This window comes from Octodon degus, unplaced genomic scaffold, assembly GCF_000260255.1.
Source record: "Octodon degus isolate 3935 unplaced genomic scaffold, OctDeg1.0 scaffold00067, whole genome shotgun sequence".
In the NCBI taxonomy this organism is placed as follows: Eukaryota; Metazoa; Chordata; class Mammalia; order Rodentia; family Octodontidae; genus Octodon; species Octodon degus.
This window is the reverse complement of record NW_004524643.1, coordinates 10,100,024-10,116,010: the sequence shown is the minus strand read 5'-3', so window position 1 is coordinate 10,116,010 and position 15,987 is coordinate 10,100,024. Positions and strand designations below refer to the sequence as shown.

Sequence of the window (15,987 nt, the reverse complement as noted above, 5' to 3'; positions counted from 1 at the left end):
CCCTGTGCTTTGCTAAGCTTGTTCTAAGTAGGTGCTTTAGACCACTGAGCCATCTCACCAGCCCCATGCCTCAGCCTCTTGAGTACTGGGGTTACAAGCATACACAAGCCACATGCCTGGCTTTATTTGGTTTTATGAGGCATAGTCTTGGTATGTAGTGCAGGCTGTCCTTGAACTCACTATGTAGTCTAGGCTGCTCTTGAACTCTTTGTAGTCTTTCTTCCTCACCGTCCAAGTGCTGGTCTAGAGACCCTCCAAAGGTCTCTAGAGCGTCAACAGGTGTGTGCCACCACACCCAGACAGCCTTTTTAAATTTTGAGACCGGGGTCTCTCTAAGGCACTCAGTTGCCTGGCCATTGCAAGGACTTTAACTTGTGATCCTTCTGCCTCAGCCTCCTAGAAAGCTGGAGTTGTGGCATATGCCAACGTGCCTAGCTGTAAAAGGTCTCTAGAGCGTCAACAGGGTATAGCTGTTAATCCCCACTTGGTTACTCAGGGAGAATGGAGGTAGGTTCCTGGTGTAGGTACCTCAGTGGAGGTTGGGACTGTGTTGCCCTCATCCCTGCCCAGAATGATGCTGTCACTGCCAGAGGGAGGCCACTGAGTGGGGACCATGTCTGCCTGGGAACAGGCTGATAAATCCACATCTCAGACCAACATGATCATTTAGAAAGCCTCCTGAGGGCAAAAGAGGGTGGCTGAAGATTTTTCTGAGTGATTGACACTCATACCCAGGGGAAACAAGTGGACTCCAGTTGAATGGAGAAAAGAGAATGCTTCCTTTATGTGGGCAGATGTGTACCATAGACAGCAGTGGTTCGAGTAAGTTGTGGAGGTGTCTGGCCTTTTGGTCTTTCCTGAACTGGTTCTGGGGGTTTCAGGGCCAGGCCAGAATTGTGGCTCAGTTCCTTGAAAAGCTCACTGGGCATGGTGTCACCCAAATAGAGATAAGTTAGTTGAGTTCACCTTTGAGCTGAACCTCCTGAAATTGGTGGCCATGTGAGAAGAGGTTTGAATTGGTGAAAAATGGGGGTTTGTGAACTGAGGAGGGAAAGAGGGATCCAAAACCAGTGGTCAGGGATGGAAGGAGGAGAAATGAATGATTAGTGTTCAGAAAGATACTTTTCTCAGCACGTTTCGCCACAAGGATTTAAAAAGTGATAGATAAATGCTGGCGGGGTTAAATATCTATAATCCCTGTCCCCATAAATGCATTTTATTTTTTATTTTTTTTTCATAAATTCATTTCTAAATGGAATTGGTAGTGCCTGCAAGTATAGGCATTTACTCAGGCTTTGAGTAATTATTACTATTTTTTAGCTTTGGTGTGTGGGTGGGAGCTGGAGAGAGCTCAGTTGGCCTCTGCTTCAGTTTTCCCAACTCTTCTCACCTGAGAATGTGTGTATGTATTTCCATGTTTGGCACCAAATAGTTTCAGAAACTTAGAGGACATTAGTTCTTCGGTGGAGAGCACAGTAATTGGTGGCCTGCTCTCTGAGTAGGTAGACATTTTAATTAGATCCCATACTACACTTTTTATTCCAAAAGCTACCATGTCTGAGGAACCTGGTGTGAGAATTTAGTTCTCTGCTGTGGGCTGCTCCTGCCTGACCTTTGCAGGCTGCCCCTCAAGGAAGGGAAGTCTTAGAGGGTGTTGATTACTTTCTTGAGTCAGTAGTAAGATTTGAGAGTGTTTTTTTCCTTATGGTCTGGGCTTTTTTTTTTTTTTTTTGTATTTAGTGCAGGTCTCACTACACAGATCAGACTTATAGTGATTCTCCTGTTTTCAGTCTCCCAAGTGCTGGGATTACAGGCGTGCCATCACGACCAGTCTCAATCACCCTCTCAGTGTGCTCTGGGGGTCCATGCTGGCATGGCACAACGGGGATCCAACTGGGATTGGTTTTGATTAATTCTGGAGTATTGGTTTGTTGTAGGCTAGGGTCGTGAGACTCACATAAAAGTGACAGTTGCTTTTTTGAATCCCTATTTATTGATTGTTATGAATGTTTAATGCTGACTTAACAGACATAGGCTCCTCTAATTCTTATCAAAATTATCAATTTATTTTTACAAATTAGGGAACTGAGGCACAGGGAGGCTAAATAACTTCATGCACAGGTGCCCAGTGACCCTAAATTGGGGTCATCACTGTCACTTTGTGCCCAGGTTGGCCTATCTGTAGTGTATTCCCTGATGAGCTGTGGGTGGAGAGATGTGTCCCAGGAGGGTGTAGTTTTCAGATTGGAGGAGTCAACAAAACATGGGGGTGGCGCCTGTGAGCTGAGATGGGGGTTGCTGGAGAGGAGGAGTGGGTGGGTTCCTCGGATAGAGTTCAGCCTTTGTCATTCAGGGTCCTACATTTGGTAGACTTTCTCTGAGCACTTGCAGGCATTGTCTCCAACACTTTGGATACCAAAATGAGTAGGATAAACAGTATTAAACAACTCAGTGGCCTGGTGGTTAGGAGCATGGGTTCTGATTTTCCTAGATTTAAATCCTAGCCCTCCATCCTGCTAGCCAGTGGTGTGATTCTGTGCAAGTCAGATAATCTGGATTGTTGGTTTCCTCATCTGTGAAATGGGGATAATAATAATTGTGATGAGAATTAAATGAGTTAATGTACTCAGTATAGTCTTGAACATATAAAGTGCTATCATGGGTTGGTATTAACTCCAGAATGTTATCTCCACAGAGACATTTTGTCTATTGTGTTTACTCTTTATTTTTTATTTTTTGTATTTTAGGGAAGGGTGTTCAGGGTCTCACTACTAGATCGGACTCATAGTGATCCGCCTGTTTATAGCCTCTCAAGAGCTGGGATCATAGGCGCTGGCCGCCATGCCCAGTGTGCCCCGGGGATCGAACCCCGGGGCCCTGCACCTGCTTGCAGGTGCTTTAATCTGCTGAGCTAAGAGTGTTTACTCTTACATGGCTGGCTCCCACAGGGCATCTGGTACAAAGTAGGTATTCAGTTAATGACTCAAAGCACTAATAGTGTCCCCATGGAATCCTGGGACCCTGTGCTGTGGGAGGGACACAGATGGATGTGCTAAGGTGAAGGACAAGGATTGGAACTTGAGGAGGGCTTCCTGGGGAATGTTGTGAGGGTGGAACACCAAGCCTGGATCTGATGAGTAAGCTGGGATTTGCTGAAGGTTGGGATATTGGAGGGTGAAGCACAGGCAGGTCTGTGTGACATCTTGGTGTGTTCAGGGGTACCAGGAGTGGAAGGCTGCAGACTGGACCACTCCTGGAAAAGGGCTACAGTAGGCATGTAAGTGGCCGGTAGCTGTGGGGGAGGAAGGAGGAGTCTGTTGGGTAGGCTGGGGCTGGAGGGAGGAGGTTGAAGCACGGGTGAAGGTTGGCTCCAAATGAGGGGAAGGCAGGTAATGCACACCAAAAGCTGGCTGCACTCCTGTCTTAAAATAGAAGGGATGGTGATCAAGTTAGTGGTGTGTGTGTCTGAGGGGTGGCCTAGTTAAAACCTGACCCCGGCAGTGTGACAGACACCCACAATTCCACCCAGAGGCCTGCGGACATTCTGCGGGCCACTGCCAAGGGCAGCCTTTCACCCATTCTGTGCTCCTCCTCACACTCAGAAATCCTGTCCCTGCTGGCAGGCTGTGTGCATGGCGCTTCTGGGGGAGGGGTAGAGGCCTCAAGGAAGCGAAAGAAGAGGGGAAAATGCTGGATTCAGACTAATAAAACTGCCTTTATTGGCTCTAGTTGAAGACTTAGAAAGGAAAACATTCTCTTTATGGATAGACTTGTGTTTTTCTTTGCGATGCTAGGGACTGAATGTAGGCCTTGTGCATGCTAGGCAGATACCCTGCCATTGAGCTTCAGTTGCAGCCTCATTTAGGCTTCTGTTCTTCACAGCTTACCATAACTCCATGACTCTATAACCTGCAGCTAATATCCTGTGTTCCTTGCCCCTCCTCCCTTTCTTAAATCTTGTGCTTTGGAGGGACATAGACATGACAACAACTAGGGGATAAAGTACAAGTAACCTTTCTCCTAGAGCCATGTTCCTTTGGTCTGTCCTGATTTCTTTGACGTTTCAGGGATTTGTTTCTGTAGCTGGTCATTTGTGTTCAAGGTCTGCCAAAAGTCCTTGTGCAGGACTTTTAAACTTTAATGGGGTTGTGGCTATGATAGGAACTCTGCACTGCCTTTTGCAAGGATGTGAAGTAGTCCAGTAAACTTACTATGTAGCCCGTGCTGGCTTTGAACAAGGTGATCCTCCTGCCCCAGCCTCCCGAGTATTGGGGTTACAAGCATGCATGAGCCACATGCCTGACTTTATTTGGTTTTATGAGGCAGAGTCTTGGTATGCAGTTCAGGCTGTCCTTGAACTCACTGTGTAGCCTAGGCTGGTCTTGAACTCCTTGTAGTCTTCTTTCCTCATCCTCCAAGTGCTAGGATTACAGGTGGTACCACCACACCCAGCCAGTGTTTTTAAATTTTGAGACAGGGTCTCTCTGAGTCACTCAGTTTCCCAGGCTGGACTTTAACTTGTGATCCTTCTGCCTCAGCCTCCTAGAATGCTGGAGTTATGGCATATGCCAGCATGCCTGGCTATGAAAAGTCTCAAGAGCATGTTCACAATTTCCAACAAGATAGCTCAGTGGATTAAGCACCTGCTTAGGCAAGTGCAGGGACTGGGTTTTGATCCTTGGCACCACATACCATGCATTCCCCCAACACAAGTGTGCGCATGCACTGGGCCGGCCACCAGATCTTGGCATAGTGGAGCATGCCTGTAATCCCAGTGCTGGGGAGGCTGAAAACAGGAGGATCAGCATGAGTGTGAACTGCGTAGTGAGTCCTTGTGCTGGGTAAGTGGAAGGGTAGACAGAGTTGGAAGCTGTGGTGCTGGTTCAGAAGGGGTTTCATTGAGGTCGCATCAAATGTCACAGGCCTGGAGAGAGTTTCACAGCATTTAGGTACTTTTTGTGATCAAAAATTTTCCTATGTTATTTACTTTAATCCTCATGGTATCCCTAAAAGGCGTTATTCCTCTCATTTTATAGAGGAGGACAGGGGACCAAGCCCCAGGTCATGTGACTAAGAATGATGGGAGTATTGTAATTCCAAGCCTGTTGACCAGCTTTTACAGAGCATGGTATATGTAGTAAATCATTCAGACTTTGCAGGAGCCCACAGATGGTGTGTTATAGTTCTCTTTTACACAGTGGAGTGCAGCCTTAGCCCAGAGCTTGCAGCCAGGAGGTGGTAGACCCAGGGCTTGAACCCACATCCCCAAGTTGTCTCACTGGGTTTCTTCATGAGAGAGTTCCACCTTGTGCCCTGAAAAGCCAGGGTCAGTTTGTACCTTCAGAGGAACGCCTTGTATATGTGAAGGCTGATGAGTTCTACAGGGGGAGTGCCTCCCTATGACTTCACTCCTTCCTACCCACCTCCCTTCCCACACAGTCAGCAGGAGTGCCACTCCCAGACCTCGTTGCAGGACTGAGTGGACTCTATTGTGTGTAGGTCTACCCTGAAAAAATCTGGTAACAACCAGGAGTTCCTGACATTGGGCACATTTCAGGTTAACATTGGCATTTACTCTACTTTTGAAATATATCCAGAAGCAGACCATTTTCATGACCCTTAGTATCATCTGATTCCATGCCACTGTTATCTGTTGCCTGGACTGTTGCAGTACCCTCCTAGCTAGTCCTTGTGCTTCTCTCGTTCTCCTTGATAGAGCAGCTGGAAGGATTATTTTATTGTGGAGATTAGATCATGTCACCCTTTAACTCGACTCATCTGAGGGCTTCCATCTTTTTTTTTTTTTTTTTTTTTTGTGGAACCGGGGATTGAATTTAGGCCCTTGAGCTTGCCAGAGAAGCACTTATTCTACTGAGCCATTTCCCTGCCCCCCATCTTTTTTTTATTTTAGGGAAGGGTCTACAGGGTGTTCAGGGTCTCACTACTAGATCGGACTCATAGTGATCTGCCTGTTTATAGCTTCCCAAGAGCTGGGATTACAGGTGTGCACCACCATGCCCCTCAGTGCGCCCTGGGGGTGGGGCCGGCAGGGCAGGCCCAGGGATTGAACCCCGGGCCCCTGGGCCTGCTTGCAGGTGCTTTAATCTACTGAGCTATTTGGCTGGCCCTTGAAGGCTTCCATCTTGGTTGTTGTATTTTATTTTGCTTTTGCTTTTTTAATTTTTTTTCAGTACCAGGGATCAAACTCCGGACCTTGCTTGCACTTTCCAGGCAGGCACTTATACTGCTGAGCTATATCCCTGACCCCTGTTTTATTTTGTTTTTGAGACATGGTCTCTCCATGTAGTTCAGGATGGCCTTGAATTCATCATATAGCCTAGATTGGCTTTGAACTTATCCTTCTGCTTCAGCCTCCTAAGTGGTGGGATTATAGGCATGTATCCTTATGCTTAGCCTTAAGGTCTCACATCTTTTTTTTTTTTTTTTTCTTTCTTTCTTTTTTTTTTGGTACAGGGTCTCACTATACAGTTCAGACTCACCATGATCCTCCTGTTTTCAGCCTCCCCAGCAGCTGGGATTACAGGGGTGCATCACCACACCTGGACTCCATCACGGGCTCAGTGTGCCCTGGGGACAGGGCCAGCATGGCATGTAGTACCAAGGATTGAACCCCAGTCCCTGTGCTTGCCTAAGCAGGTGTTTAGTCCTTTGGGCTATCTTGTCGGCTCTTCACATCATTTTTTTTTTTTATTGAAACAACTTAGATATGCATAATGATCACATTCATTTTAGGGAATTTGTGCTTTATACACATATATACATGTATGATGTATCATGAATTTGTATGTGATATATATTTGTACATGATATATCTTGATTCCTCTTTTTTCTTTTTCTTTTTTTTTTTTTTGGCAGAACCAGGGATTGAACTCAGACTCCTGCGCTTGCCAGGCATGTGCTTATTCCACTGAGCCATCTTCCAGGCCCCTTGATTCCTCTTTTTCCCCTCATTTCCCTCCTCTCCCTTCAGCCCCACTTCCCATCCTTATTTACAAAGCTTTGTTTCCATTTTATTCTTTTCCCATTTTTTCCTTTCTCCCTCCCTAGTTCTCCTTTCCTTTTAAACAATTTCTTCCTATTTCACAATTTTATTACATATTTTATTTACCTTTTGGTTTCTCACACCAGAGAGACTGTGCTGTACTTACACATGTGTGAAGGGTGCCCATTATACACAGTGGAATCTGAAGTCCTTATAGTTGTTCACAAAGCTTTATTTTTTTATTATTTTTTTATTTTTTGTGGTACTGGGGATTGAACTCAGGACCCTGTGCTTGTCAGGCAGGTGCTTATTCTACTGAGCTATCTCCCGGCTCGCCACAAAGCTTTATGACCCGTCTGCAATTACCTCTCCTACCTCATTTTCTCCTGCTGCTGTTTCTCAACCACATAAAGAGCAGCTAGCCTTAGTCCGTTGTTCTTGCTGCTTCCCATCTGGAATGTTTCCTGTGGCTGCTGTCCTTTCTCCCAGGCTCTGGTGCCACCTTTTAAGTGTGGCTTTTCTTGACCTCTATCCTCCAGCACACTGTAGACCCTCAGTCCTCCTTTTTCTTTACAGTCTGTTTATTCCAGATATATTTTAATTTTTTTATCTCTTCCCTCTTAAAATTGACTCTTGGCAAACATTAAAAGAACTGTCCCTGTTTTAATTGAATACCTCTAGTACCTGAAATAGTGATTGGAACACAGATGTTCTGAAAATAATTGTTGAATGAATTTGTTGAATCTGTGGACCCTGGGGGTATTGTTTGATTGGGATTCTGCCTGAGAAGTCAGCAGCAGAGATGTTTTGACCACCTTGCTTCAGAAAACCAGAGCCTAGGCGTCTCTGAGAGAGAAGGTCAGGCCGTGAACACCCGGGTCAGGTGTCCCAGAAACTATCATCTGTCTCACCCTTTCTTTTTTCTTTTTTTTTTTTTTTGGGTGGAACCAGAGATTGAACTCAGGCCCTTGTGCTTGCTAGTTAAGCGCTTACTCCACTGAGCCATCTCCCTGGCCCCTGTCTCACCCCTTCTGTGAGTTACCTGAAATAGTAATTTTCTGTTTTGCCTAGTGGGTTGGCTTGTTGGGTAACCATTGGGAGCTTCCAGTGCTTGGTACACTCAAGCTGAACACTCTTGCTGTGGCTGTGTGGCTACAGACTCCTTCCATGCTCCCGAGTGTCTCCCTGCAGAGCTGGAGCTGAGACATACCTAGGACAGCAGTGTGAGTCAAGGCTTGCTGTAGCTTGTGTGTGGATGTCCCCTCAGAGCCTCATGCAGTTCCAAGGCGGCTCAATCTAGAGTTTGCCATTGATTCATAGTCTAGTGTCGTGATGAAGGCTGTGAGTACTTACCCTGCCCTAGGCTGGGTAGCCTGCATATGGTGTAAGGCAGGGAAAGAAGTTTGCTCTCTCCTCCTCGTTCTTGTTTTTGGCATCTTCCACTGCCATGAACTTCTGCCTGTATGTCACCTTGCCTTACAGCCAGCTGATTATAGACTGACCTCTACAAACTGAGAGCTAAATAAACCTTCCTACCTTTAACTTTGGGTGTTGGGTATTTTGTCCCAGTGATGAGAAAAGTAACCAAGATGAGGTTCAGGTTGTAATAGATGAGAAGGAAAAAAAAAAAAACAAAACAAAAAACTAAATGAAAAGTCACTGTGTGGAGTCCACAGCCATAGTGTTTATATTTTTATCTCACTGAACCATGTTACAGCCTGAAACTGGTGAGTATGTGCTTAGGAAATTCATGATTGTTGCTACTTCCTGTTACATGCCACTGTCATCTGTTGCCTGGACAGGAAACAGATGGGAACAGGAAATTCAGTCTTGTAAGTGGTGGAACCCAGGTTTGCACAGACTTCTTTGCCTCAGGAGTAGTAGGAGTCTCCAAGGAGGAACCCATGAGTGAGCCATGAAGGTCTGCTAGTATTTGGGCCACTTGGAGAGCGTGGCTTCGAGCTATGTGCAGATGGTAAGATGAGTGCTCTCTAAGGTGTGGGTAGCATGATTTTGAAATGTACCATTGAGGATGAGCAGATATTTCTTTTTCATCTTATTAATTACTTGGAAGCAGGAAGAGTGTTTTCAGTGAAGCCCCAAGGAGCTAAGGCATTCTGGAGAAATCCTGGTGTCACTCTCCCCACAGAGAGCGTGTGTTATCTTGGTGTCATCAGAGGCTACTTCAGCCAGCACTCACCTGGTTATACGTCCATCAACCTAGCTCTAGGAGCAGCTGAGAGCAAACCTTAACAGTCTGGAGGCTTTGGAATTGGGAGGACAGGACAGTGGTGTGTCCTGGGTAGAGGGGATAGGGCCCTCATAATCTGTTGCAATAAATGCTTTCTGCTGCCCAGCAATTCAAAAATTGGTGAAGATTGAGAGAGGGCAAAGTTGGTGAAGGTTAAGAGAGGATAAAAGAAAGTGTCTCCTTGAAGTCAGTGGAATTAACTTGTTCATATACTCATTCATCCATCATTTAATTGCTCTTGTTCTGTGTCACATGGCACTGTGACAGATTCTGGGGCTACAAAAACAAGGAAATCTAGAAATTCACAGTTGGATGTAGGGAGATAAACCAAAGAGGATGTTCACTGTGGTGAGGACTGTGGGACAAGAAAGCAGGGTGGGTTGGTGGCCCACTACCCAAGGCTGCAAAACTTTGGATTGACAGAGTGGGTCGATATCAAGATTTGACCTTGGGTGAGGTAAAAAATGTCCCCATTTTGTAGCTGAGGAATTCGAAAGTTGGTGAAAGTAATGTGTCCACAGGTTTAGTAAGTAAGAGGCGGATCTAGGATTCCAATCCAAGTCTGACTCCAGAGTTCTAGCGCTTCCTGCTCCAACCAGCTGAAGAGGATAAGTTTGGCACTTGCATGAGGACCAGGGTCCTCTAGAAGGTGCTGCTGTGGGACACATGGGTTTATTAAAACAGGCTGCAAAGGAGTAAACAAGAAGGTGTGACTACCAGAATGCTGATTTTTCTTTCAGGCTGCATTAATGGTAGTATAGTCCTTTTTTTTTTTTTTCCCCCGGAACTGGGAATTTAACTTAGCCCCCTGCACTTGCCAGGGAAGTGCTTATTCCACTGAGCCAACTCCAGGGCCCCTGGAAGTATAGTCCTTATAACACAGGAGATGATGTTCCTGTTCTGCTTTGAGGAGATTAGAGATGGGACCCGTTTTGGGATTACCCTTTTAAGAGAGCTGTAGCCATTTTAGCCCTTCCAAGGTGTGATGGTAGCAGGTATCAGAACTCTTTTCTCCTAAGGAGCTGCTGAAGGAACTGGGGGTATTTCAAATGAAATAGAGGAGATCCACAGGGATATGAGTTCTGTTTTCAAATATCTAAGGGACAAATTTCATTTTTTTTCTGAAAGCTACAGACACAATGTCTTGGCTTCAGATTTACAACAGAATCTCAGTTCTGACATATTTTGGTATATGCTGAGTTCACTTTCACCACAGGTAATCAGATGTGGGTTGGAAACAGTGGAGAGTATGGAGTACATGTCCTTTGCCATTCTTTTGTCAGACTCCTTGATTGGCTGTCTTTCTGCTGCTGTAGGTATGTCTAACTCCCAGGGGGATCCTCAGGAGAGCTGCACTTCATACTGAAAGCCTAGAGCCAAGTGTGGTGGCACATTCCTGTAATCCCCGCACGTGGGAGGCTAAAGCAGGAGGATTCCCATGAGTTCAGGCCAGCCTGAACTGTAGCAAGACTCTGTCTGAAAAACAAATGAAACAAAACAAAACAAAACAAAACAAAACAAAACAAAACAAAACAAAACAAAACAGGGGCTGGAGAGATGGCTCAGTGGTCTAAAGCACCTACTTAGAACAAGCTTAGCAAAGCATCAGGGACTGTGGTTCGATCCCCCAGCACCACATGCCAGCCAGCCCCGCCCCCTGGTGGACTGAGCTGGCCACACACACACACCCCCCTCTCTCTCTCTCTCTCTCTCTCTCTTTCTCTCTCTCTCTAATAAATAAATAAAAAAATAAAATTAAAAACAAAACAGAAAACAACCCAGATCTTTTTAATAGGCCGTCAGGTGTGCTGGGAGAATATGGAATTAGAACTGGGTTTGAACCCTGGTTTATTTATCCCCTTATGTGACCTTGGGCAAGGTTTATCCTCTTGGTTAAAAGGTATTGGAGGTATTGTCAACCCCTCTCAAGGGCAGAAGGTACAAACACTGGTTATTAAAAGGTGTGATTCTAGCTACTGGCTATGGCTCTAGCTTTGGGCATGTCCTCTGAGATGTGTTGTGATAAAGTATACTTACTTCTGGCTTTCACAGTCATAAGTAGGCAATGAAGACTCAGGTCTCATGCCCTCGAGTGCAGTGTAGGAGGCAGGGAGATCTGGACAGGCATGAGGAGGGGAGGGGTGATGCAGGAAGCCTTAGGGAGACACTTGAGTTGGGCCCCAAAACTTTATCATGCTGTGAGGGAGACAAAGGTCACAGCAGAAGCCAAGGCCTGAAGAGGCTGAGCACATGAGGAGGGGAGAAACATCATGTGGGAGCGAAGGCAGTACTTGAGGAAGGTATCAGGTCAAACTGAGGGGTGTTGTCCTCTAGCTAAGTGACCTGCTAGCCTGGAGTCCCCATCCCTCTGTTGCTTGAAAGAAATGAGACTCTGCAGATTGCTAGTGAAACTTGGGTCATAGAGAGGCCAATCGAGAAGTTCCTGGGAGGCTGTTTTACCTTCCCTGCATTTCTCAGATGATGGTGAGGCCGAGAGATGGGAAGGTGGCTTCCCAGCAAGGATAGAGCAAGCAGAAATTAGATGCAGTGCGCACACCTCAGCTAGGACTGTTTTCCCTGTGCCTTGTGTCATGCTGGTAGATGAGTAGCAGCCCAGACGTGGTCTGCCCAGAACTCACTTTTGCTAGCTTTGCCTTCTACTAGGCTGCTCAGATTTAAGGAGGAAGAAGGGGGTGGGGGAGGAGGAGATGGAGTGAACAGAACTTGTGTTTACTAAAAGGGCTGGTTGGACAAGTCTGCTTGCAAGGCCAGAGTCCAGACCAAGGTCTGCGTAGCTTGCTCCAGGTGGGTGGAGTCAGGTGGAATCAGGCCTTGGCTGGTTACCAGCTGGGGAGGCTTTTTGGTTGGGGCTGACCACTGGTGGGGCTGGGGTTTTTCCAAGACATGGTTCCTGAGAACAGTGGGCTGAACAGATTATGGCTCATAAATTCTTTCTCAAGAGATTAGGGCCATGGGAGATTAGGAAATAGACGGGAGGCTGTAGGAGGCCTGTAAAATTTCCATCAGTGGCAATTAATTTGATGGATTGTAAAGCAACACACTCCTTCCTCTCCCCACTCACCGGGCTAGGAAGTAGGACTGGCTGGAGAATGTGTCCGAGAATGCCCTCCTTCGTGTCCTGTATAACTAACTAGCTGTACTCCTTAAAACCTGGCCAGAGCAGGGGCTGGGCTTCTCTTTTTCTGCCTTCGCTCCTGATACAAGGAAAAGCACATAGTATGTGCTTTATGAAACACTAATCTGATTGGAGCCTTTCCAGGAAGTGGATGTCAGGGTAATGTGGTGGGCTTCTGATAACGACTCTGGCTTATAGTTGCTGCATCCCACAAGGACTGTGGTAGGGCTACCCTTTTCCCACTCATAAACATCTTTGGGCTCATTGAGCACCTCCCTTCTCAGAGGGGTCTAGTACCTGTGATAGGTAATGGGTTCTTGTGATTGGGAGAGGGTATGTTTCTCTCATTATCCCCCCCATGCCCTGCCCTCACCAGCTTACTTGTAGTATGGTGCAGCTGGCCTTGACTGGTGTTGTGCTTCCCCATCAGGACCAAAAGCCTCACCTTAATGTGCCTCCTTATCAAGGACCTTCAAGTGTGTCTCACTCAGGACTTTTCTTTACGTGCCCTGTGTTCAGCGGGGGCACTCTCTTGCTTCTGTGTCTTTGCTTGCTTATTCATGTATGTATGTATGTATGTATGTATATATGTATGTATTTGTACAGGATTTCACTGTAGTCCAGGCAGGCCTTGAACTCACTGTGTAGCCCAGGCTGACCTCAAACTCAAGGCAGTCTTTCTGTTGCAGCAGTGCTGGGATTACAGGCATACACCACCATGCATGATTTAGGATGGTTTTTTTTTAAACTTGAGGGTGTGTCTTTGCTCTTAAAGTTTCTAGCATTAGGAGGGTTCCCTTTCCATGCAGATAATGCCCAGCTTCTTAGATATGACATCTGGAAGGAAGCCGTCCAGCCACCCATCACCAACCTTTGGGCGATCCCTTTGTTGGTGCTTTTGTTCATTTATCCAGCAAATATGCAACAAGAAGCCCTTCTGTGCCTGATAGTATTACAGGTGCTGGGGATTCCAGCAGTGAGTGAATGAAGTGTCTGCTTGCGGAGCCTGTGGGCTGCTGTCTTTACTCCATTGTGTCACTGAAGTTTGTACTGATGCCTCTCAGTATTTTGACATTAGCCTGTGAATTACCTCATTCTTTTTTTTTTTTTTTTCCATACATGCCTTTATACCCAGTGCTCAGCACAGAGTCTGGCAAAGGAAACCTAAATTTGATGTTGAATGAATGAATGAATGAATGAATGAACAAATGAGTATGCAGGTTTCTTCCTCTCTCCTCTGTCCGGCCTTTCATGTGGCTCCCTGGCTGCTTGTGTGTGACCTTTCCTGCCCTCCCCCCAGGCCTTCCCTTGCACTCCTGGCACTTAATGTACTGCTCACATGACTGCTCTGCTTCATATTACACCTTTTTGTATTCACATCTTCTCCTTTTCCCTCACCTGGTTGTAAATTTCTTCAAGGCAAGGTCCATTTTTGGTTCAGGTTTGGATACTCGCCCATCCTCACAGTCAATAAAATCTTTTTTTTTTTTTAGGTTTTAATGTGTGACATTTTTTATTTACAACTTTATTGGCAAAAAAGAATAGAGAAACACAGGGCACTGTAGCTGATCCCGTTGGGTTCATGTTCCATTGCAAACGTCCATTGAATTGTCCAAAGATACACAATACTGAATCTGCGTGGGCGGTTTCCTTTATAATGCGCAGCATTCACATTGTAGGCATACTTTTTTTTTTTTTTTTTTTTTCTTCAGAACCAAAGATTAAACTCAGGCCCTTGTGCTTGCCAGGGAAGCACTTATTCTACCCGGCCCCTGTAGGCAGTCTACATCATATAAATACAGAGGAAAAGGCAATCTCTCTCTCTCTCTCTCTCTCTCTCTCTCTCTCTCTCTCTCTCTCTCTTTGGTATAAAAGGGTCTACAGGGTGTTCAGGGTCTCACTACTAGATCAGACTCGCAGTGATCCGCCTGTTTACAGCTTCCTAAGAGCTGGGATTATAGGCACCACACCCAGTCTCAGTTGCCACCCAGTCTCAATTGCCCTCTCTTCGGGGATAGGGCCTACACCCCTGCATCTGCTTGCAGGTGCTTTAATCCGCTGAGCTATTTGGCTGGCCCAGCAATCACTCTCTTATGGGCCTTTTCAGTGTAGATTTATTTGCTGATGTTAACACATGCCCAACAAAAACGAAAAGCTGGAAAAGCAGTTACACTTCCTATGCAAGTGGACAGTTACAACAACCATTTTCTTTTTTTTTTTTTTGGTGGAACTGGGGATTGAACTCAGGCCCTTGTACTTGCCAGAGAAGTGCTTATTCCACTGAGCCATCTCCCCGGCCCCACAACAGTCATTTTCTGAAGTGACCTTTATATTTCAATTTACCATAAACTACTATGAACTTACTATGAGATGTAGCCAAAGTCAGAAGAGAAGATGAAGGGAGGATGTTCCTCTTTTGGAGGAGAGCAAACCCTTCACAATCAGCATGGGAAATGAACTGTTGATCCTGTTGATTCTAGGGGGAAAAAATGAATTTAGTCAATTTCAGCTCATGCTGAGCTGACTTAATCTTTTCCTTGACTTGTTTTGGTATCATTCTTCTAAATCAAGTGTGTTTAATTCTTCTTCTTATTCCTCCAGATTTTCCCCGGTAAAAATATTTTCATCCATAGTGTCTTAGTTACTCTTCTCTCATTGCTGGGACAAATACCCGACACTCAAAATGAAGGAAGGAAAGGTTTATTTAGCTCACAGGTACTGGAGGTTTCAGTTCATACACATCTGGGTCCAATGCAGAGCTGTACATAGCAGAAAGCAACCTTTCATGGTGGTGGCAAAGAGCAAGAGCACAAAGGAGGGATGACAGCAGCTCAAGCAGCTGGCTTCTCTTCCCACCTTACATTGTAATGCAGACTACCTGCCCCTGGCAGGTGCAGCAGCCACACCCACAGTGACCAATCACAAACTCCAGAAGCCACCCCAAGACTGCATGAGGCTTTGGAGGGACACCTATACACAAACCATAACACATAGGAACAGCTCTGATGGCTCCGTTTTCCTGTCCATCAACTTCATTGTCCTCTACCAAGTCACTGTGTTCACCATTTTCAGCCCAACCTCCAGAGGCTTCACTTAGTTTACTTTCTTCTTTGTCTGAAGCATGTGTTGAATCTTTCAAGACTGGCTACAGTGATGCCTGTCTCATTCACGTCTCTTCGGATGTACAGGCTTAAGTCTATGTCATTTATTCTCATGGAATCATCAACCTCATTGGTGTCTGCTCCCTGTGTGTAGTGCGTGTCGTCAGCTTCTTCATCATCATCATCACTGACCAGCTCAGGGCAGAATTCAAACACCTTGTGACCACTGATCACCAGCGCCTTTCCTCCTTTCCATATCTTATTCAAGTTTATCAATCTTTTCTTTTTTTTTTTTGTTGGGACTGGGGATTGAACTCAGGCCCTTGAGTTTGCCAGGGAAGCGCTTAGTCTACTGAGCCATCTTCCTGGCCCCCTATCAATCTTTTCTTGTCTTTTTCTTTTCTCCCGTGCAAGAAAAGATTCTAGAGTGATTTTTGTAATATTGGAACCTAGGGCAGTACGCTCTCTTCTAATGAGATCTTTTTTTTTTTTTTTT

The 15,987-nt window shown here is 45.8% G+C and overlaps 1 protein-coding gene and 1 pseudogene across 8 annotated transcripts in view; one reads left to right on the top strand and one right to left on the bottom strand.

Annotated features, from left to right (window-relative positions):
• Plekha7 (pleckstrin homology domain containing A7) overlaps positions 1 to 15,987 on the top strand; it is a 230,731-nt gene that overhangs the window by 8,823 nt on the left and 205,921 nt on the right. The window lies entirely within an intron of this gene.
• Positions 14,944 to 15,987, bottom strand: part of LOC101585853 — a 1,897-nt pseudogene continuing 853 nt past the window's right edge.